This window comes from Anabrus simplex, chromosome 5 (assembly GCF_040414725.1).
Source record: "Anabrus simplex isolate iqAnaSimp1 chromosome 5, ASM4041472v1, whole genome shotgun sequence".
Lineage (NCBI taxonomy): Eukaryota > Metazoa > Arthropoda > Insecta > Orthoptera > Tettigoniidae > Anabrus > Anabrus simplex.
This window is the reverse complement of record NC_090269.1, coordinates 247434125-247458398: the sequence shown is the minus strand read 5'-3', so window position 1 is coordinate 247458398 and position 24274 is coordinate 247434125.

Genomic DNA, 24274 nt, shown 5'->3' with positions numbered 1-24274 from the left:
TGCACGAACCCACGCCGAGTCATTTGCATGAGACAAACAAATTTTCTGCTGCTAATTTTTGTTCACCAACACCACTTGAACATTTTTATGGCCATGCATCCTGTTCGAACTGTGTTGTCATGTTCACTAAGACACGAATGTCAAAATGCCTTCACGTCCAACTCAACCGGTGATTTCGTCTTGAAGATCAAATAAACAAATACGTCCTGTTCAACCGTGCTTACGTCTTAGCGATTAAATATATACCGGGCGAGCTCGCCGTGCGATTAGGGGCGCGCGGCTGTGAGTTAGCATCCGGAAGATACAGTAGTGGGTTCGAACCCCACTGTCGGCAGCCCTGAAGATGGTTTTCCGTGGTTTCCCATTTTTACACCGGGCAAATGCTGAGCCTGTACCTTCATTTTTGTTGCTATTTTCTTTACGTCGCACCGACACAGATAGGTCTTATGACGGCGATGGGATAGGAAAGACCTAGGAATGGGAAGAAAGCGACCGTGGCCTTAATTGATGTACAGCCCCAGCATTTGCCTGATGAAAAAATGGAAAACCACTGAAAACCATCTTCAGGGCTGCCGATAGTGGGATTCGAACCCACTACAGCTACCTCCCGGATACAGGCTCACAGCTGCGCACCCCTAACCGCACGCCCAACTCGCCCGGTGTACCTTAATTAAGGCCACAACCGCTTCCTTCGCACTTCCAGGTCTTTCCTGTCCCATCTTCGCCACAAGGCATATCTATGTCGATGCAACGCAAAGCAAAATTGTATTTTTTTTAAGTACTTAAATAACCGGCACTTCCGTCTTAAAAATCAAATAAATAAGTATATCAAAATATCACTAAACACTCGTCTCAGCCAGCACTTCCGTCTTAGAGATTTAACAAACAGACATGTCACAAAACTCTCGGCTCAACCAGTTTCCCTGCCTTCGAGATAAAAAAAATATTGTATATCGCTAAATAGTTTTTTTTTGTTTTTTTTTTTTTGTTTTTTTTTGCTATTCGCTTTACGTCGCACCGACACAGATAAGTCTTATGGCGACGATGGAATAGGAAAGCGTAGGAATGGGAAGGAAGCGGCCGTGGCCTTAATTGAGGTACAGCTCCATTATTTAGCTGGTGTGAAAGTGGGAAACCACGGAAAACCATCTTCACTATCCCCCACTATCTCCCGGACGCAAGATCACAGCTGCGCGCCTCTAACCGCACGGCCAACTTGCCCGGTCACAAAATAGTGCAACCAGATCTTCTGTCTCACAGATCAAACAAACAAATCCTCCACTACACACTTGGCTCAACGGGCGTTTCTGTCTTAGAGATCATTGAAACAAATGTATCACTGAGCACTCGGATGAACCGGCGTTTCTGTCTTATAGGTCAAACAAAAAATGCACCAATAAAAACCTTCGGCTCAACCAGCGCTTCTGCTTAGAGATCAAAGAAATGTGTCACTATACACTCAGCTCAAACAGCATTTCGCTCTTAGAGATCAATCAAATAAATGTATCACTAAACACTCGGATTAACCGGCGTTTCTGTCTAATGGATCAAACAAAAAATTCGCTATTGAACACTCAGCTCAGCCAGTGCTTTTGTCTTAAAGATCAAACTAATATGTCACTAAACACTAAGTTCAAACAGCGTTTCTGTCTTAGAGATCAAACAAACAAATGCATCACCAAATACTCGTCTCAATCGGCGCTTCCATCTCCGTCTTTTAATTTCGTAGATATTTTAACACCAGTCCAGAATAACTGGTAAAGTATTTCCTATTCACAGCCAAGTAGCAATATGAACCTGTCGTTTCTACCTATCTTTTTTTTTTTTTGCAAGTTGCTTTACGTCGCACCGACACAGATAGTTCTTATGGCGACTATGGGACAGGAAAGGGCTAGGAGTTGGAAGGAAGCGGCCGTGGCCTTAATTAAGGTACAGCCCCAGCATTTGCCTTGTGTGAAAATGGGAAATCACAGAAAATCATCTTCAGGGCTGCCAGCTATCTCCCGAATACTGGATACTGGCCGCACTTAAAAGCGACTGCAGCCATCGAACCCGGTACCTTTCTTTTCGGGCATTCCTCTCACCACACCCCGCTTTCTCTACCGCGGCTTATGAACCAAGAGGAAATATTATTTCCATACTTACTCCTTCGCTCTACAACTGTCTGAATACGTTTGACCTCGCAGAAGACAGCAACCCATACATCTTGGTATATTGCTGCACTTCGTTCTCGTATGGATCCATCCGGCATCTTTTTCCTCAACAGGTCTTCTTCTTTTTCGTTTTCTGCTTCTAGTTCTGAGATGGAGATGTTGTGCTTCTACTGTCAATATCAACCTTTTTAAAAAATCCAGTTAACATTTGCTTGTCCACAGAAATAACATTTTTTTCATCTTTCTCGCCATACCCTGGATATAAAATATCAATAACAGGTCACAGTAATGACAAACATTTTCTCAGACTCCCCGCTTTGAAAGAAGAATGATGTCAATAAAATTCCACCACGACCAGAGACCAAGACTCTATTGTATTCAAAATTGTCGAGTAGAAACGTCATTAAGAAGGAATCAATCAATCAATCAATCAATACTGATCTGCATTTAGGGCAGTCGCCCAGGTGGCAGATTCCCTATCTGTTTCTTTCCTAGCCTTTTCCGAAATGATTTCAAAGAAATTGGAAATTTATTGAACATCTCCCTTGGTAAGTTATTCCAATCCCTAACTCCCCTTCCTATAAATGAATATTTGCCCCAGTTTGTCCTCTTGAATTCCAACTTTATCTTCATATCGTGATCTTTCCTACTTTTATAAACGCCATTCAAACCTATTCTTCTACTAATGTCATTCCACGCCATCTCTCCGCTGACAGCTCGGAACATACCACTTAGTCTAGCAGCTCTTCTTCTTTCTCTCAATTCTTCCCAACCCAAACATTGCAACATTTTTTTAACGCTACTCTTTTGTCGGAAATCACCCAGAACAAATCGAGCTGCTTTTCTTTGGATTTTTTCCAGTTCTTGAATCAGGTAATCCTGGTGAGGGTCCCATACACTGGAACCATACTCTAGTTGGGGTCTTACCAGAGACTTATATGCACTCTCCTTTACATCCTTACTACAACCCCTAAACACCCTCATAACCATGCGTAGAGATCGGTACCCTTTATTTACAATCCCATTTATGTGATTACCCCAGTGAAGATCTTTCCTTATATTAACACCTAGATACTTACAATGATCCCCAAAAGGAACTTTCACCCCATCAATGCAGTAATTAAAACTGAAAGGACTTTTCCTATTTGTGAAACTCACAACCTGACTTTTAGCCCCGTTTATCAACATACCATTGCCTGCTGTCCATCTCACAACATTTTCGAGGTCACGTTGCAGTTGCTCACAATCTTGTAACTTATTTATCACTCTATAGAGAATAACATCATCCGCAAAAAGCCTTACCTCCGATTCCACTCCTTTACTCATATCATTTATATATATAAGAAAACATAAAGGTCCGATAACACTGCCCTGAGGAACTCCCCTCTCAACTATTACAGTTATATGGATATGTGATGTTGTTTTGTAGTTGTGATTGTTGTTCTGAAAGCCAATACCCAAGATTACCACCTCTAGAAACTGTCTAGAAATTGATTGTTTTCTTCCCAGAGCCGAGAAACAGCACAAGCTTTTGTTGAAGATTAAATCAGATATTACGACTTTTTTTGTCATTCCTGTACTTTCACTGGTGTAGCCACAAGATGTGAGACAATGGCGGCGCTGGTATTTCCCCTCGTGCTACTGTAACGTGCCACTGGCGCGCTTGCCGTCGCCCAAATTGATAGTGTCGAAAGGCTTCGCTCCGTGAGATACGATTCTTATCGTATCTGGGCTGGCCGAGCTCGGACGCTGGTATACGATAATGTCCCCTCGCATGTATCCTGCGGGATCTACACTCGGATATTAAAAGTCACTTTCCTTTTAAAATGTTAACTTCTTCACATTAGTTAGTTTGAAGGTATATATTTGAAAGAAATAATAAAAGTTACAAATGGCTACCTGAAGCGAAGATCACACAGCGGCCGAGCTGCGATCCTATCGCGGAGGTGTGGGAGCTCTGGGATCTACTGGCTTCCCAATAATGTCTATGATCAGTGCACTCTCTCTAGCTCACCTTCCGGTGGCATTTTCTCATGAAAAGAGGGGAGGTTACTTAATTAGCTTAGCACGAAAAGTATGTCTGGTTTATCTCAACAACGAAATTCTATAATTTTCTACCAAAGATCTCAAAGATGGAAGGTTTATTTAAATGGCTTGGTCTCTACAGTAGTTTAATATATTTTGTGATAGACGAAATTCCATATAATGAAGGTTTAAACACATATGGATCAAAATTTGCGTTCTTCATTTTTTCCATGCAGGATACTTCTTTCTCCTTAGTCTATAGACAAGAAAGAACACCAGAACTACATCAGGTGATATAGGCTACTGTAAATGTTCCTATGTTTCTCTAGCTACCTCCAACATTGTCATATGCTTGTTACTCGATTTTCGTAACATTGATTATCAGATGGTTTTCAGCATAATTAAGCCAGCCCCTGGTGTAGGGGTAGCGTGCCTGCCTCTTACCCGGAGGCCCCGGGTTCGATTCCCGGCCAGGTCAGGGATTTTTACCTGGACCTGAGGGCTGGTTCGAGGTCCACTCAGCCTACGTGATTAGAATTGAGGAGCTATCTGACGGTGAGATAGCGTTCCCGGTCTAGAAAGCCAAGAGTAACGGCCGAGAGGATTCGTCGTGTTGACCACACGACACCTCGTAATCTGCAGGCCTTTGGGCTGAGCAGCGGTCGCTTGGTAGGCCAAGGCCCTTCAAGGGCTGTGGTGCCATGGGGTTTGGTTTGGTTTGGTTTCAGCATAATTAAAGGAACTGTTGATATCTGCACGACATTTTTCATAGTTATGTAGTTTATTCTAACAAACAACGTTATCTAAGCTCTTCTCATTGAGATAACTAATAATTTCACGTTTAGAAACTAATTAGTCACGTACACGGTCAGTTGACCGTGCGGTTAGGGACGCATAGCTGTGAGCTTGCATCCGGGAGATAGTGGGTTCGAACCCCACTGTTGGCAGCCCTGAAGATGGTTTTCCGTGGTTTCCAATTTTCACACCAGGCAAATACTGGGATTGTACCTTAATTAAGGCCACGAGCGCTTCCTCCCACTCTAATGCCTTTCCTATCCCACCGTCGCCATAAGACCTATCTGTGTCGGTGCGACGTAAAGCAAATTCCAATAAAAAAGAAAAACAGTCACGCAAAAATGAGACATGCTGATATCAAGGGTATGATTTTAGAAATACTGTACATATATTCTGAAAGAATATTTTATAGAATCAAGAGTGTTTTTCATAACTCTTTAAATTTCAGAAAAGGAATAGTGTACATATTCATTGTATTGTGACACTTACAGTGTAAACCCCTTTTTACAATATCTGAAAAAATGCATGTTCAAATTTGATACAAAAATACAGGTAATTATTCTGATTTTCAAAACCTGAACATGATTAAGCATGCAAAATATTGTTTAATTAATATCCATAGTTCCAGAACTGTAAAAACATTAACTTAAAAACTGATGGTAGTGAAAGAAAAAACCACCCACCCCAATGACCTCCGTCATGAGTAGCTCCACTCCCATAATATTCGATATCCGACCGTCAAATGTCCCTATGTTCTTGCTAATTTTTGTTCATTCTTTACAACAGTTACCGTAAGTTCATTTATAAAATGAAATTCTTTACTGGCCGAGCTGAGTTGCTCAGATGGTAGAGTGTTGGCTTTCTGAATCCAAGTTGCTTACTATTCCATACACTTGTTTCAAAACAGGGGCTCAGATGATCGACAGCATAAATATGCACAAATAATGTTTATTGGCAAAGTAAAATGAATTTTAAGTACATCTATTGTAAAAGAATAGTGTTCATTATCTTAATAACTGTATTTTGGTCCTTCGATTTAAATAACGTGATGGACCTTGTTCTGTTTTTTAGAATCATGGTCCATTTCATTGGTGAAAATGAAATGTCGTATGGCTTTTAGTGCCGGGATATCCCAGGAAGGGTTCGGCTCGCCAGGTGCAGGTCTTTATTTTTGACTCCCTTAGGCGACCTGCGCGTCGTGATGAGGATGAAATGACGATGAAGACAACACATACGCCCAGCCCCCGTGCCATTGGAATTAACCAATTAAGGTTAAAATCCCCGACCCGGCCGGGAATCGAACCTGGGACCTTCTGAACCGAAGGCCAGTACGCTGACCGTTCAGCCAACGAGTCGGACCATTCCATTGGTAATACGCATTCACAGTCGCACTTCTTTTCTCAAATCTCATTACGGTTTGTACGTGCAGAGAAGCGCGTAGGTACCACTAGTGCATCGTGCAGTGCTCGAAAAATAAATGTTTCACGTCTTTAGATGTTCATAACAACATTGCACGAATGCATAGTAGAATAGAGATTGGACTATTATGTCAATAATAATAATTTCGTGTGGCTATTTCTAGCCGAGTGCAGTCCTTGTAAGGCAGACCCTCCGATGAGGGTGGGCGGCATCTGCCGTGTTTAGGTAACTGCGTTTTATTGTGGTGGAGGATAGTGTTATATGTGGTGTGTGAGTTGCAGGAATGTTGGGGACAGCACAAACGCCCAGCCCCCGGGCCATTGGAATTAACCAATGAAGGTTAAAATCCCCGACCCGGCCGGGAATCGAACCCGGGACCCTCTGAACCGAAGGCCAGTACGCTGACCATTCAGCCAACGAGTCGGACATTATGTCAATAACATGTCATGTTTACAAAACAGAGGGCTCCGGATGTTTGCGAAGTGCCATTGTCAGTTGAAAGGTACGAGTGCCTCAGTTCAAAGTATGTGCGTTAGTGTTTACAAGTCATGGGTTATCTTGCGGACCGAGGTAGTGAACGGGGGAGCACTTGTCGTCGAATGAAACCACTCGTACACTTACACAGTTTCAAGAAGGTTATTCTAAGACGTACGTAAGGGCCTCTCAAACGCCCAAACTCTCACGCGTGCAGAGCACGGTGCATAGGCTCTGTGCACTGTGCATCGGTACGCTTCGCCTCATCTCGGCTTGACTCGGATGGTGTAGTGTGCTGAGAGCGACGAAGCGTTTGGTGGTAGACGACGTGTTTATCAGTGAAATAGATAAGCGCACGACAACAACATAATAATGGAGCAACCTGTTTCGAAGAAAGCAAAGACTTCCGAAAGTCCATTTCAATCGAACTGGGAACTTCCGTATTTTTTTTTGTTTGTTTGTCGTGACGATAACGCAAAATGCTTAATCTGTGGGACGATAATTACGTGCGTAAGAAAATCGTCTATTGAAAGACACTACAACAGACTACATTCGGAAAATTATTGTGAAATCATAGGAGACATCAGAGAGAAAGAATTAAGGAAGTTGAAACAGCTTGAAGAAGAGCATTCTGTATCCACAAATGAGGTTTGTTCCAGTACTGTAGCATTTTCATTTTGGTTACGGGTTCTGCATTTCTTAAAAATTATGTTTACATTCCTCTCAAACATGTATGTGTATTTCTAATTCACTTTTTTAATTTTTTTAATAACACAGGAAACCTTGTCCCATACAACTGTGCGTCTCCGCTCACCACACGTAAACATTTCGCAGTGGGGGAGAAACAGCAGTGAAGGTGAGGAACGCGGAGACAGGCCGAACGGGGAGACAGGTGTAGGGAGAAAGGAGTGGGGGGTCTGCACTCTGGTCAACCAAGCGAAGTCGTCTTTTGCACCGTGCACAGTGCATGCACCATGCGCATGCACCCTGAGAGGCCCTGACGTACGTTGTCAGAATGCCAAGGATACCTCAGAAAACGACTTTCTGTAAAAACGTTTCCAGGAGACCTTGCACGGGGTACCAAAGGAAAAACAACCCCGGGGCAGGATCGTTTTGAACGTCTACTATCTCTGCGAAACCGCCAAATCACAGAACGAGCGCTAGGGGCAGTCCTACAGCATATATCTGGAGTACGAGATAGTGACCAGTTGGAAATAGGCTTCGACAGGACAATTTAATATCCTAATGTCCCTGGATAGACGACATCGTTGCAGGAGATTGCACTGGCAGGTAAGACAATGGCGTCCTGGGCTTTTCTGACAGGATGGTCGTCTGCGAGTATGGAGAATGCGTGGGGAATGATTTCATCCTACAGATGTGCAACCTTCCGTTGCTTATGGAGTTAGATCTGTTATGGTGTGGGCAGACATATGTCTTGACAAGAAAACCAATCTCAATGATCATTCGCAATGGATCCTTAACTCCTCGATGGCACATTGACGAGATCTTAGTGACACATGTGATTCTTCACGTTAGAAAACTTGAAGAAACGCAATATTCATGCATAATAATGATAATAGAGGGCATGACGCCAACATTGTTCGGAAATTCGTGCAAGAGCAGCACGTGCAACGAATGGAGTGATCATCCAGAAGTCCCGACAGGAATCCGATCGAAGAAGTCTTGAACCAACTGGAGCAACGTATCCGAGCAAGAAATCCATGACCCTAATTACTGCAAGCCCTTGAAGACGCCCTTTTGGGAAAATTGGGGACGTCTGCCTCAACTCAACGTACGGCGCCTTGTCAGAAGCATGAAAAGGCGTTCGGAAGCTGTTCCACATGCGAGGGATTACAATACTCTTTATTAAGAAGCTTACTTACGACCTGGACGTTTTGGTGTAGGGACCATTTTGTTTATAAGAGTTGTGCAATGGTGTCGTGTACTGAGTTTCCAGAATGCTTTTCATTTCAATTGTTGCAAAGAAGAAGGATTGTTTTATGGCGTGTCTGTTTTCATTTCAATGAGTATGGGTATTGTGGAGGATCGGCTCTGTGTCTAGTGTGTCATTTTCATTACCACGTTCCTATCTATCCCACACACGGTCTGGATTAATGTCCATTGCCAATTCGTCACAATGTTACCCATCATTTAAACACGAAATATGTTCGTTTATTGCGGGAATGGTATCGACTTCAACTTCTGCAGCACTATACAGTTGACTCAGCCGGTCTTGGGTATCCACATTACCCGAAGCTTAAAACTAAGCTGGAATGAATGAAGTACCTCGTTACTGTTTCTTGTTTCTCTTCTTTCCAGACATACTTCATCCACTTTACAGTATCAGCTACTGTTATGCATTTAAGTAGGTAAGGTACTGACTTAGTATTCTTCATTTTCGTCACAAGAGAACGCACAAGCTTCTTTCTATAGTTGACTCTGAAAGAGTGAATATGCCTTGGTCTAGGGGTTTCGAACAGGAAGTTGTGTTAAGCCAAACGAGCAAATCCATCTCCATAAAAACCATGAAGGCCTTGGAAGTGGATTAGGTAAAGTATGCACAATACGTAACTTCGGTGGTTAACCGCTTTTTCCCCAGTAATTAACCTGACACTCATTTTTGGTGTAGGATGAGAAATCCTCAGGGACATGTGCCACTTCAGAAGTGGAAATATCACTTTAGTAGAGGAAACTTAATGTGTACATGGGATAGATTTTCTTTACAATGACATGGAGCAATAATGACTAAAATCAGGATTTTTCCTATTCTAATTCAGGCCTTTTTTCATCCAATTTAGCAAGCCAAGAACGAAAAATCTCTAATATTATCCACGCCTTCTTATTGCCATATCATGAAACAGAGTAGATGCATGTCAATTTTTTGAAGGACTTCTCCGCATACATTAGCGACGGATACATATAGTTAATCTCTGTTTGGCCATTTCTCGTCCTTTTCCATTATTAGTGTTAATTTTTTATCGGGAATAGCTTTAAAAGAGAGACCAGTCTCGTCCATATTCAAAATTTTACAGTCACTATTAGCGTTTGCAATCAGCGGAACTCTTGTTTTCTTCTCGGCAACGGAGTCTTCTTTCGCTTCCAGAATTTCGCCGCAAATTGCTCGCAAGATGACATTGTGTCGCACATGAAATCCGTCCAACCATCTGTTGTTTGTAGAGAAATTAAATAGGCCTACACCTATATCAGAAAAAAATTGGGATTTTTCTTCCGCAACATTGGACCACTTGCAGGTTGACTTGTATCCTGTTTTCCTGTTATAGTTACGTTCATGTACTATAGGTATACTGTGTGAATCCTGTATGTATGTTTGTGTTTTAATTGTGTATTATATCGGCCATTTACAGACTTGTTACGGTATTAATACTTCATACTGGAAGACATTATTTTATTGTATAGATTTCAGTATATTATATTGGTCACTTCTCTCTTACATGATTCCCCAGCCTATCGTAAGATGTGACTTAAAGGGCAACACCTAGGAGCTCTCGGCTAGGGTACGTGAAGCGCCTCTGTCTGAATCTGGTATTGCTTCTACTTACTTCTTCGAGCCTCCTCACTTTCAACTTTCCTGTCTGACCGCCTTTGGTCAACATAAACACTCTTTTTACTCCGATAGTATTTGGTGTGTGAGGTCTAGGGAGTATTTAATTTTCACACCCTTCATGGCCGTTACCTTCCTATTTTCTAGATCCGATGACCTAGATATTGGGCTCCTTTGAACAACAAGCATCATCATCGCCATCTTTTTCCGATACCCTTATATTTTCAAAGGATCAGAAGGAATTCTTTAAATTTTCCTCTGAATAGAGTTAAGAGGGGGTGATTATCTAGTTTCAGATACAGTTAAATCAATAGTACAGAGCAAGTAGTTGTGCAGTTTGTGTCACGCAGGTATCAGTTTGCATTCGGGGGTTCGACCCCCCACGGTCAACAGCCCTGAAGATGGTTTTTCCGTGGTTTCCCATTTTCGCATTACGCAAACGTTGGGGCTGTACCTTAATTAAGGCTACGACCGCTTCTTTCCCACTCCTATCCCTTCCCTGTCCCATCGTCACCAAAAGACCTACCTGTATCGATGAAACGTAGAGCAAAATGTTTTTAAAAAATAGCAACCACCACGTCTTACTTACAAGAATAATAACTTGGGTGAAAAAATTTACCGTGATCTAAATATTAATGATATCCTTGTTCCTTAAATCACTTTGCCTCCACTCCCTTCTGCTACAAAAATATAAAAACACTATCTACGACTCAGGTTCTCAACAGGTGCTCCCAGAGTCACGCAGTAAGAAAGATCACCATCGTTCACAAAGAATAAGATACTCTGAGAAACCGATTATCTTTTGTGCAGGAAGGAAACTCTTTTATTTTTCTAACCAGAGGGTTGGTTGAGTCTTGGGAAAGTAACGAAGTTCATGAGCCCAGGCGACCACAGTGGATAGCGTGCAGGTCTTTAGCACCAGCTGGGAGTAGGAGGACCAAGGTTATTGGCGATGATATCGACAAGGCTTTGGGCTAATACCTATCATCTGCGTGTGCTTCTTCAGGGGCCAAGCACCAGCACAGCCTGCGGCCATCCAGCGCTCCGGTAGCCGACACGACCAGACAGGCTCCAGCGTAACTACACCCAACGTTGCAATTAGATTTTCCAGTAAGGTTTCTTAATTAACAGTCCCACTGAACAAAGTATCTTATACTTTTGAACTATTTGCATCCTTTTCACGATATATTTTTCCATTTCCTCCTTTTCTGCACGCAAGTATCGGACAGTTTCTCAAGATTCACGTCTTTTTATTTATTCAACTACACCAGTTTAAGACGATCTACACATCCCTAAAATACTGTCTTAGAACAAGGAGTCAATTTATTGAGCGTTGATCATCCTTTATGCACAGGTAAAAATTCCTAATTTCATTATGCTCCTCTTTAATACAACTTATTGGAGCACTTCCTGCTGACAATAGTCACTTTTATGACACAAAGCACTGGCGCGAGGTAACTGGTTGTAACTTAATAGGCGTACTACAGTCCTGAATAATACAATCCTAAATGTTCAAAGGATTCCATCAAAGAATTATTCAGATTTTCATTCATAATGCTCCTCTACAATACGACAGGCTGGCAAAAGGTGCAGGGTAAACTTAAAGAACAAAGATCTCTACTGCGATGGAATGAAACGAGAAGAAGTAGAAAACGAACTGGACTCTGTGCCAGCAACTCCATGAAGCATAAAATCGGGTGCGATGAAAACAACAACACGTCAAATAATGTGTAACCAGCTTTCATCATTGAAAGGGGGGAAATATCCATGATGAGGACTGTAAGAAAACTAATGTACCCGACAGAAAACAGCCAGCGTTTAATGAACCTAATTCAATAAGTAGAAGCAAAACAATGATGTATTCAAAGAAGCTGGCCTTAATACAAACTATACGTCGGTACATGATAATCTACGTAAAGTAGAACATTCTGAATCTTGATTACATGGACAAAATGTTCATAATAATTATATTTATTATAAGTTATCTAAGACAGCAATTTACTGAAGTTTGCTCCCACATCAGTTCTTTTTCGTGCTTTTAAATCTATCGACACGAGGCTGGCGTATTTTAACATCGGTAAATACTACCAGGCTGAGCGAGGATTGAGCCCGCCAACTTGGGCTCAGAAAGCCAGCGCTATACCCTTTTGATGGGGGTGAGAGTCAATCATTTTGGGTTTTTATCACGAATCAGATTACGGGTGATCTTCCATGTAATTTTTGAGATGAAAATTCCAGACCATTATCCACCGGGATTCGAGCCGCAGCCGTCCAAGTAGAAAGCTAGCAAAAGAGCCACAGCGGTAATCACGTCACTATCCACTCCTTAAGCCCTCTACCCACACGACCACCACCCCTAATACATGCATCAGGTTCACTAAATATCGCGTACAATTCATAACATATAACTGAAATATGAAATGTAATTTCCCTTCACTGCTCCAAATATAACTGTTTATATTCTCCCTTAGCGCGTATACCACACTATAAATTATATGGCAATAATTATAGAATTCTGGTAGAGATTTTATGTGCCTGGACACCAAGGTGTTCATTATCATACCTGTAACAAGCACACATATTCTTGCACAGTACTCCTCTAAGACAGGTGTTGGTTAGTTATTGCTGCAAGGCAAAGAGCTCTTTAAAAGTTATTTGCAAAGCGGAGTATTACTACAATCTATAGAAGAAATCAATCTTAATCACAATGATACCCACTTTGAGATCACATTCGCCCAAGAATTATGAACATTATCAACAAAACAGCAGTTATCTGGTAAATTCGTCCGTGAACTCTTCAGTTCGAAGGCAGGTTGTTACTCAAAAAACCACACCATGCATTACGTTGTTATGGGGAAACCGCAAAATCCAATGGCAGTGTTATACCAAGGCGTAGGTTACCGGGTACTTCAGATACATACTCCGCACTGAGTGCTACCAGGTCTGCTGTATTAGCTTTCATTGTAATGCACGAAACAGCTATCTGCAACAACGTTGTGTCTAGAAGTTGCCGTATGTTCCAGGGGCTACAGACTAACTGGGAACTCACTTTGTTGAAATACCGCGAGAGGACCTTGTGCATCGCTCCGAGTACAAGGAAAGCATGATAATAATTGTGTGTGGAACAGGGAAGAGGACTATTTTGCATATGTGTTGTGATTAAATGTGCAGCAATTCATATATCCTGATATATCCTTTGTTCCGGCAGAATGAGGAGTGAGGTCATTTGCCATTGATTTCCTCACTGAGTCATACAGTGCTATCTCAGCACGACTAGCATGTGATTAGTACCTTTCATAACATCCAGACGCACTAATCGTGCTGCGAATGTCATTATTCACCACCTGCCATACGTCAGCAGCATCTGCACTGTCATAGCCACAAATGAATCGTTTATTTCAGAAACCACCTAAGTGACACCTCTATCAAAATTGAGTTTTTGACAGGATTGTACTATTCGGAGATAAATACATTTTTAGCAGAAACAAACCATATTCCATACAAGCAATGCTGTTAGGCAGCTGTGTAAATAATGCGTTTATTTCATAAAGAACCTAAGCGCCGTCGCTTAGGTTCTTTCTGCGGTAAATTCATTCCACCACTCATGACGGTTGGTGGCCCTGTTAGGATAATCTGTTTTGTGACTCACACAGAAACACACATTTATGCGTTTCTTATTGAATCTTTGTGACAGAGGTCAGTTTGAGACGATTACGCATAACTTCCCTGTCCATGGCCACTCTTTTGGGCCTTGTGGCAGTGATTTTGGAAGTATTAAACGGCTCTTGAGGAAGGTGGTCAGAATTTATACTCCAGATGAGTATGCTGAGCAAGACAAGTGTGTCTGGACGTTTTCCCGTTTATCATCTTACCTCGGACGATGTCTTACGTTTTAAACATTGGTGGCCTATATCGTACAGGAAAATAACAAACTCGAATGAAACATCAGGCAGGGAAGTACCACGGGAACGTAAGAAGCCATTCAAGGTTTCTAGTTACAAACAGTTCCTGTACTATAAAGATACTTCAGGATAAGTTGTGGCAAAGGCGTTTATTGGAGGATTTTCATCTACTTTCGCACAACTCAAAACTGACAGCCCATCTGAGCTTCCTTTCGAGAAGGGAAAGGTAAGTTGATAACAATAATATTATTAAAGGGATATAAAATTATTGAGCAAGTAAAAACATTTTGTAGCCTATAATAATTTAAAAACTTTTAATGTGTTCTGCACAACGCAATTTTTTATTTTAGGTTCCAATCAACTAAAAAGAAAGTAGAAGACTTGGCAAAAATGAATGGACTACACCGTTGGTTATGAAGACTTTTATGACAGCATCATTCAGTGGCCAACAACTGAGAGAGAACCTGCTGGGGATATGCCAGAGGCTGAATAAAGCCAGAAACGGTTTTACTGTTCCAATTTGTATTTTGTGGTTCATTAACTGATGTCTATTAAATTTTGTATGAATAGAACGGTGTTATTTACGTAACCTTTCATCTTAAAACTTGCACAGATTAATCAATTTGCTGTTTTTTTTAAATAATTGCTACAAAAATGAACAGGAAAACTTGTTTATTTCAGAAACAACCTAAGTGCATGTTTAAAAAAATATTTGTGACATTTAAAAATGTTTAAAACTTATTTCTTGTTTACTACACTTTTCTAGCACATTAAAGTTTAATTTAAAAATTTAGAAGGAGATCAAACTTCAACTTATGCTCCCACACAGTTTTTTCCATTTTTCCAACAGATTGGAAAAGTGCAATTAGGTGGTTTCTGCAATTAGCGATTCAAATAAGACTGAACCTTCGGTAGACGGTACATTTTGCTCTGGTCTGTGTCAGATAAACTCAAATATACTGCATTCATCCATAAATCTGGCTAATGTGGTAAGTAGACCAGGTCTACTCTCTCTATAGAGCAAAACTCCTCAGTTTCGATATTCAGGGAAACACTTTATCTGCATTACTCCTAGCACCAACTGTTATAAATTCCCGGCTTATTATTCAGTAAACCTAATATATCGAATGAGTTGACCACAAGGTAGATAGTGCGTTCGAATCCCACCGTTGAAACCCTGAATGTAGTATTCCGTGGTTTCCCATTTTCACACCAGGTAAATGACAAGGCTGTACTTTAATTAAGTCCATAACTCCTACTTTACCAGTTATAGTTCCTTCCGAGCCTTGCAGCCGAAAACCATTGATGTGATAGTGCGAACCTAAACCATGGAGAAAAGCACCTAACTTGAGGAAAACTCCAGTTTTAAATATGAAAATATAGCTTTTGGGCCATTGCCGTATCCATAAAATAAGGTGAAATTCGTTACGTTTAGCAGAAATGGCGTTTGGGCTTTTGGGCTTTTGCCGGATCAAGAAAACAAGGTGGAATTCGTTACTTTTAGCAGAGAAGGAATTTGGGCTTTTGCCGGATCAAGAAAACAAGGTGAAATTTGTCACGTTTAGCAGAGATGGCTTTTGGGCTTTTGCCGGATCAAGAAACAAGGTGGAATTCGTTACATTTAGCAGAGGATTTTACCTTGTTTTCTTAACATGGCAAAAGCCCAAAAGCTATATTATCATGCCTATAATTACGGGCCGTGAATGTTTATTATTATTATTATTATTATTATTATTATTATTATTATTATTATTATTATTATTATTATTATTATTATTATTATGATACCGGGGTACACCTTACGTTGAACTGCGCGCCTTCTAGAAGGTCATCTGTGCTATAAATCATAAACTATCCAGATACTTGGGTCTTCAACCCTTAGATGTCTCTACCATCGGTCTATGTATCCCTCTGGAGGGGTTTAGGGCAATTAATTCTTGAGGGAATTCCAAATTTTTGAAGCTGGCAAACCTTAAGTTTTTGTAGATTGTTTTTATGTATCAAAGTCGTCAACACTCCTATAATTCTGTAGCCAATTAAAATTTGGGGTGTGTACAGATATCCAGCCTATTTATAAAAAGTTATAGAACTTTCCCCTCTAAGAGGCTATAAAAGCCGGGCGTTTTAGGGCCGTATTGTCATCGTTCGGAAGGCCCAACTACTCAAGGTAATGGCAGAAATTTCTTAACATGTGATAGCTCCAGGAAGATAACTTGAGGGGAAGGTTTCAAACTTATTTTATCAATGTAAATTTCGAAAGATATTCTTTAAATGTAAATATTCGGTAAGTCTGAGGACTCTGTTCAAATCCTTGCTGGGTAACATGTAGATTACGGGAATAAAAAGTTTTCACCCGCTGTTAATTCCCGTTGAACTTGGTATGGGGTGACTAAAATTTTCTAAACCCATAAATTCTTCATTCTCCATCGGAATTTTATATTTTTCATTTAGTCACCCCTCGGTAGTATAGGCTCATGGATGACGAAGTCAGAAGACCTTTTAGAAGAAAATCTAAATTTAAATCATAACCGATAACCGATAATTTTGGCACGAATCTGTAATATGAAGGTTAAATGTTTGATAGACACATGGTCTACTATTAGTGTGATCTCTACCTCATTTTTGAATGATCTGAAGGATAGGCACAACATACCCATTATTCCTGTGTCACATGTGAAGATTAAGAGAATCATTCTAGATAAGACGGTTGCATGTAAACAGCAGACGTTTCTTGACGTACAGATCGGAAATACTAAATTTCCCCATGTATTTCTAGCCATGTCGCATATAAAATTTAATATACTCCTAGGGGCTCATTTCCTGTCGTCGTACCATGCAACTATTGACCTGGACTCTAATCGAATTCTGTTTAGAATGGATGACTCATCTGAGGTAGCGTTATTTAACCCTTCAGATGCAAGTGACCATGCTCTTTTCACATTGAGAATGCCTTATCACCGTGGGAATCCGAAGACCAGAAGGCCATAGAAGAGATTCAGCAGGCCATGGGTAACATATTGGATTAGGGCGAAACAACTGCATATCCATTTGATCTTATTCATACCAAGGCCAAACAAGCTCTAGGATCGGATCAGGAACGGAATCAACTCCAGAATGTATTACTAAAATATAAAAATTTCTTAGATAACAAACCACGCAGGATTCCTGACTTTAAATATTCACTTGTGGCAACCGACTGGACACATTTTAAGAAGAAACCATACCCTATCCCAGAAAAGTTCCATTCTAGAGTTGGGAAGATTATTGAAGAGATGGAACGGGATGGTATTATTATGAAAAACAGTGCACCCTTCGTTAATTCATTGGTCGTGGTAACTAAGCCCGATGGTTCCTTAAGGGTATGTTTGGACTACGTTCTGTCAATGAAAAACTTATCCCAGAAAGAGATCAGGCTCCCGCTATAAAGGATTTACGTCGGAAATTTAGAGGGATGAAATTCTTCTCATCGGTAGATTTTACATCTTCCTACTATCACATTCTACTTGAAGAAAAATCCAAATTGCTTACATGATTTATATACGACCAGCAGACGTATATTTTCTGCAGATTACCATTCGGTTTACGTAATGCTGGTACAGCATACCTATTTAGAGCTATATGGCTCAACCCTTGTAAATTATGACATGGATAAATCTCTCTATACCTGATTTTTAACTTTAAGTCATTGTTGTTGAGGGAGCTGACGAGCTCACCGTTATATTGTTCTTGTTCGTTCAGATTATCTACAAAATCTTAAAATCAAAAAAGAAAAGAAGATTAGAATTAAATTTCAAAATTTAGTGCTTTAACTTATGCTCTGGTCATTTCCCTGCCTACATATTCACCCCGGCACCTTCTAACACATCTGCGTTCCACGAAATCCCCGGAACAATGTTTATTATTATTATTATTATTATTATTATTATTATTATTATTATTATTATTATTATTATTATTATTATTATTATTATTATTATTTGAGAATGGAATGGGAAGACTCGTCATAACCACGGCAATAAATTATATTGGCTTTTTACCGTGACTTCATTTCCATGATACTTTTCGCGACTCCCGATAGCCGATTAACTCAGCCAGGTTTGAACTTGCATTCTTGTCGTGTACATTTTAAAAACGTTACTGGTGATGGAATTTAATTTACAAAAACTGGTTCTGAAACATTAATGTTATATGTGCTGACACAGATTATGCTTTAGTTCATTTACTGCTTGTCTGTATTGTGACGCCGACCGCCATTTTTAATGGAGACCTTGGCAGGAGCATTACAGCCAGGTAACGCGGTTCCAGCCAGGTTTCCAACTACGACTGACGTCACCGAATGGGCCCGAGGCTCGAGCTCAGTCAGAGAGCGAAACGTTTCCGTTCTCTGAGTAACAGGGCTGTGGAGTGTGTGTTTGAGAGTAGTCATGGGATAATCGAAAAGAAAATAATCGCTTATTCGATAACAGTCCTCATTCGATTTTTCAATTATTCTTTCGAAACTCCATTCGAATTAATGAGGGATCCGAAGAGTGAATTTTTCCATTCGATTATTCGATTGAACGAGGCATCGAATAGTGAATATTCTTTCCATCCGATTATTTTTCGATTAATCATTCGAAACTCCATTCGAATCAATGAGGCGACCGAACAGTACATTTTTCCATTCGATTATATTTTCAATTATTCATTCGAATGAATGAGGCAATTGAATAGTGAATGCTTTCGAAATTATCGAATGAAAATTGTTATTAAGACAGCTGATTCACTCATTTAGTTTCAACATTTGGAGATACATTTGAAAACGTTGTATTCCTATTTTTCATAAGAGTTCATCTATTAGCTTAATTCAATCGATTATCCATCCGACACACTTAATCCGAGAAATTGATTCATGACTCATCCGAAAATTCTATGCGACAAAAACTGAATGAGTTTTTAAACAAATACGATCATTTTATTTGATAATCTAAAAATCGGATGGAGGCTAATCGATTATTTAAAGCATTCGATTATCCCATCACTACGTCAGAGCACTGGAGTGCTGTTGTGAGTGAACTGACGACGAATGCGATTGGTGCAGCTGAGCGTAGCGGCGGTGGACAACAGTACTGGGCAACAGTGTTGAACAGTGGTGAAGCCTGTCGTGTGAATGCGAACAGATTTGGGAGAATGTGCGCTCGCGTAAACTGAAGTGTGTAGCCACTCTTGTAGTGCAGTGAGTATAGTGTACAGTGAATTTAATAGTAAAATGCCCTAGGGCAATGAGACATTTACAGGCGTGTGGTAGCGTAGTTGTATAGCTTGTAAGTGTCTGAGTGAATCTCCGTGTGACCGAACAGGGAGAAACCAGAGAGAGAAAGTGCAGTAACCGTAGTGATTATGTGCCTGTGTAACTGTATAACTATTAGTAAACACATATTATAGTAAACAATATCAATCGTGCATAAATTTACCTGCTGCCCGCCTCCACGTTACAATAGTCTCAGAATCGGGATCGATTGGTAGTATATTTCGTAATTTAAAAATTGTTCTAGTGATTAGTAAAATGGAGATTGGAAATATCCAGACTCTTCTCGATAAGATCTGTGAACTTAACAGTGAACTTAAATCTGGGCAGAATCACTTGAAAGTAAAGTCACAACTAACCATGACCAACTAATTAAAGAACCCAAAAACGAACATAAGTGTGAATTAAAGTTGAGTCGTGAAGAAACTGGAATAAGAATTAAGTGAAGTGACAGTTGAACAGTCTAAAGTATGTTAGAACATGGGTGGCTAATATTAGAACAAGAAGAGCGTTCACCCAATAAAAAGTTAAAGAGTGATATTATGCAGGATGTTAACGAATTGGTCAAAAAGCAATTTAAATCAATGCCACAGAGAGGACGTGAGTGCAATGGATGGAATAATGACTTCTATGGAGTCCCGTACTAAACCCACCAGCAGCGATTGCGGCTCCGGCATCGCGAAGGCAAAACTTCCCACGCTACGACAGGGTCATTTTCTAAGAGACGTTTCGGACCCAGTTCAGGGCCGTGTGGGTGCACAACGGTTGGATCTCGGAGGAGAGGGGTAAGTACACGTGATGGCCGGGCTATATGGACAAGCAGCGGAAGTATTATACAGGCTCCAACCGGATGCCACCTATAAAGAGATTGTCGGAGCGTTCGTCGGACGTTAAGGCGACCAGCAGCTAACAGACGCCTACCGAGTCCAACTAAGAAAGGCGACCAAACTTGCCAACGAGACGCTGCATGAATTCTCCGCAGCCAACAAGGCTTTAGACGGGCTGCCTCAGGATCACATCCAGTGCGAGGCAGCCTATAATTTCATCGACAGGCTCCACGACGCCGAGATTTGTCAAAGTTGATGCTGAGCGGGAGGCACAACCTCATGGGAGCCCTGACGATAGCCTTGATGATGAGCCAGTGAAGGGAACCGCGTTACTGTCTCCGAAGATATGAGCCGTGAAGTACGAGGACGAACCCGAGGTGGAGAGTGACGCACGCCAGAGTCGAGACACCAAGTCCTCCGCAAGATTGTCTGCTGGAAGTACGGTGAGCGCGGTCATCTGCGGAGGAACTGCCGTTTAGCGGCCGCTGATCAGGGAAACAAGTAAGGGCTGACAAGGAGAGGAGCTCGCTGGTTCCATCACTACCATTCCCCCGCTTTACGTTAAATGTGGTTACCGAGCGGATCCATCAGGGACTGACTGGTACCGAAGGACAAGTAGGAACTTGGGAGCTTCCTTGGCCTTCGTACCTTCCATCCTAGTTTCATAGCCGACTATGCTGCCATCTCGAAACTACTTACGTTGCTCACGGAGGAAAGAAGGCCGTTCCAGTGGTTGTCAGAGTTATTCGCTGTCTTTCGTACCCAGAAAAAGTCCCTGTGCGCGGCCTCAATCCCTGGAGAGCCCAAGCCTGGGAAAACATTCGTCGTGGCTTACGACGTAGGAATGATGGAGTATGTCGCAGATGCAGAACAGCCAGGAGAAAGTGATCGGGTGATAGCCTACTGCAGTAAAACGCTGTTAAAAGATGACCGGAGTTACGACGTGACGCATCGGAAACTGCTGGCCATCGTGAACACATTGGAGCACTTCGAGAAGTATCTGTATGGGCAGCCATTCCATCTGTACACCGACCACTATTACCCGACCTGGCTTCCAAGTTTCTGTAACCTGGGGGGGGGGGCATGCAACGCCTTGGATATAACGCCTCCAAGAGTAAAACTTCACCGCCGAATACCGTCAAGGAATGCGACATTGCAAATGCGATGCTCAGTTCAAGAGGTCCTGCTGGGCCACTGAAGACTGGGATCTAGCCGCACTGAGAAGGGAGCAGCTAAACGACGACAATATCGAGCAGATTCTGTGGGACGTATAGTTGGGGAAACGACCGGAATGGAAGGACATCACCGAACGCAGTCCAACCTATAAACCGTATTGGCTAAGTGGAAATTCCCGAAGATCAATGACGGGGTGCTAACCCGCGTGTGGGACTCTACCGACTGCAAAAAGAAGTTGGCCAGCTGATAATCCCCATAAGTATGATGAAAGAAATTGTGACCGAGTTGCATGCAGGCACCACAGCCGGCCACCTGGAAGTTAATAAGACTTCAGGCCATGTCCGACGGCGGTACGGGTTCCCCTGAGAAACGATATCGAGAGGACGTGCCAAAAGTGTGACACCTGAACTGCAAGCAGACATCCACGTAAGTAGGAGCCAGATGGTGCTGTACAACGTTGAAGAATAATTCAAGAGGATGGCCATGGATATTTTGGGCCATTCCTAGAAAACGACGCTGGAAATCGTCACCTGCTCCTGGCCATTTGGGTTGCCACCTGTCCCGTATTGTACGGGACATCCCGTACTTGACGTGAACATTTTGCGTCCCGTATTATGAACTGTTGTCCCGTAAACATTTTAAAATCCGTATTTGATTTGAGCGACATTAAAGTTCAAAGTAACTTCATTAATTTTCTTCTCTTTGGAGCTTCAGAAGGAAATCTCATGATGTCTCACCATTTGCTGATAAAGCTGAGCATGCTGGGTTATTTACCTCGTCTTCCACCGCGTACTTCCGTAGGTCTTCCGTTCCGATTTCTAACGTGATTGTTCATGCTGTTTGAGACTAAATCTATGTAAATTGTGAAGTTATCAATCCCTTATATTAACAAATAATTGATATGGAGAAGAGTTTTGTCTTGTTGGGAACATTCCTGGAAGTATTTTGGAGTATAGAAGATGCCTCAAACAAGTGGTTCTCAGTCCTTACTAGTCATAAAGGAAAAGTAGTGGTGGTGGTGGTGGTGGTGGTAATTATTGTTTTAAGAGGAAGTACAACTAGGCAACCATCCTCCAGCATAAAGGAAAACAGAAAATAATAGAATTAGAAAAACTGTCTCTTTTGTAATGAGGGTTCCTGGGTCAAACGCATTTGTTGAATGCATTTTTTCTTTAATATCTAACAAGTGGTAATAAAGTAGAAAAAAAGGTGTTCAGTAGATCTGATTAAAAGTGAACTACTAATTGCTGTAAACATGAGCATGTCTTGTAGAGAGTTCCATGGCATGGTGTAGTTAGACAGTGCAATTTTAAAGTCAGCTATGTCAAATGTGAAGTACAGGTGGAGAAAATAAGGTAATTCTAATAATGTTTTCCTGCGTTTTTGTCATGCCTAATTTGTTCTACTGTACGTACTGTTAAGAGGGTGTAAGTTAGATTATTTTATGAATTTAAATAATTGTCTTATTCTGTTAATGAAACGAATTATAATCTAATTGAAACTGGTATCTAACGTTTCATTTTCAAGTATTTGCGAACTTTCCCCTATTTTTGTGTAAAACCCCGTATTTTCTGGTAAATGTTCCTTATTTCTTATATCAAAAAGTGGCAACCCTACTGGCCATGGACTAAGTGGCCAGAGGACTACGTTATCCCTAACCAGTAGACATCGACTGTAGCCGACGGCTTAGTGAAGAACTTCTTCTGCCGCTTCGGTGTATCGAGGGAACTGGATAGCGACCAGGGCAGGGACTAATATTCAAGGCTGATGCAGGAGATACTACAACGTCGGGGATTTCGATAAACCCGAACGACAACTATGTGCCCTCAGTTGGTCAGCATAGTAGTGCGCTTCGAAAAGGCCGTCCAGGATCACCTTGAGAAGGTACTTTTGGTGCACCAGAGGGACTGGGATGAGAAGGTCCCCTTCTTCAACCCACTAGAGGGTGAGCATGACACCTTCCGATATGGTGCTAGAGCGGGAGGTATGCCTGCAAAGCGACCTGATGTTTGGATCGACACCAGATCAGGAGCAGCTAGCGTGGATTACGTGTGACATTTGGTGGAGCGGCTCTATGACCTCTATGTTTATGCCCGACATCTGATGGCAGCACCCGATGGGATGAAAACCCGCTAAGACATGCAGGCGAACTCTGCAGATTTCCAGGAAGGCGACCGAGTTTGACTGTACCGTCCTGTGAGGACGAAAGGAAACTCATGGAAGCTTCAGTTACCAAGGAAGAGCTCATATACCGTCATTACCAGCATCAACGGCGTCGTCGAAAAGATCAGGCGGCCTCCAATGGGAAGAAGATGGTTATATACCTGGATAGCCTGGCGCCGTATCGTGGAGCAGTTTGGGACGAGCAGTCTTAAAGAGGCGGCAGTGTGACGCTGTCAGCCATTTTAAATGGAGACCTTGAGGATTAAAGATTGGCTCCCAACTGCGAGTGACCTCACCGAGTTGAACCCACCTTTTCGCCACTTCCTATGACCACTCTGAGACGGGCTATAAGCGTAGGTCCGTCCCCGCTGACACTACTACTGCCGTCACTGTCATAGACTTTCCTGACATAGCAAGAGGAAATTAGAGCATTCGATCTCCAGCGATTTCCAGGGTCTTCTACTTACGCGAATTATCTGGAAGAGTCAGCC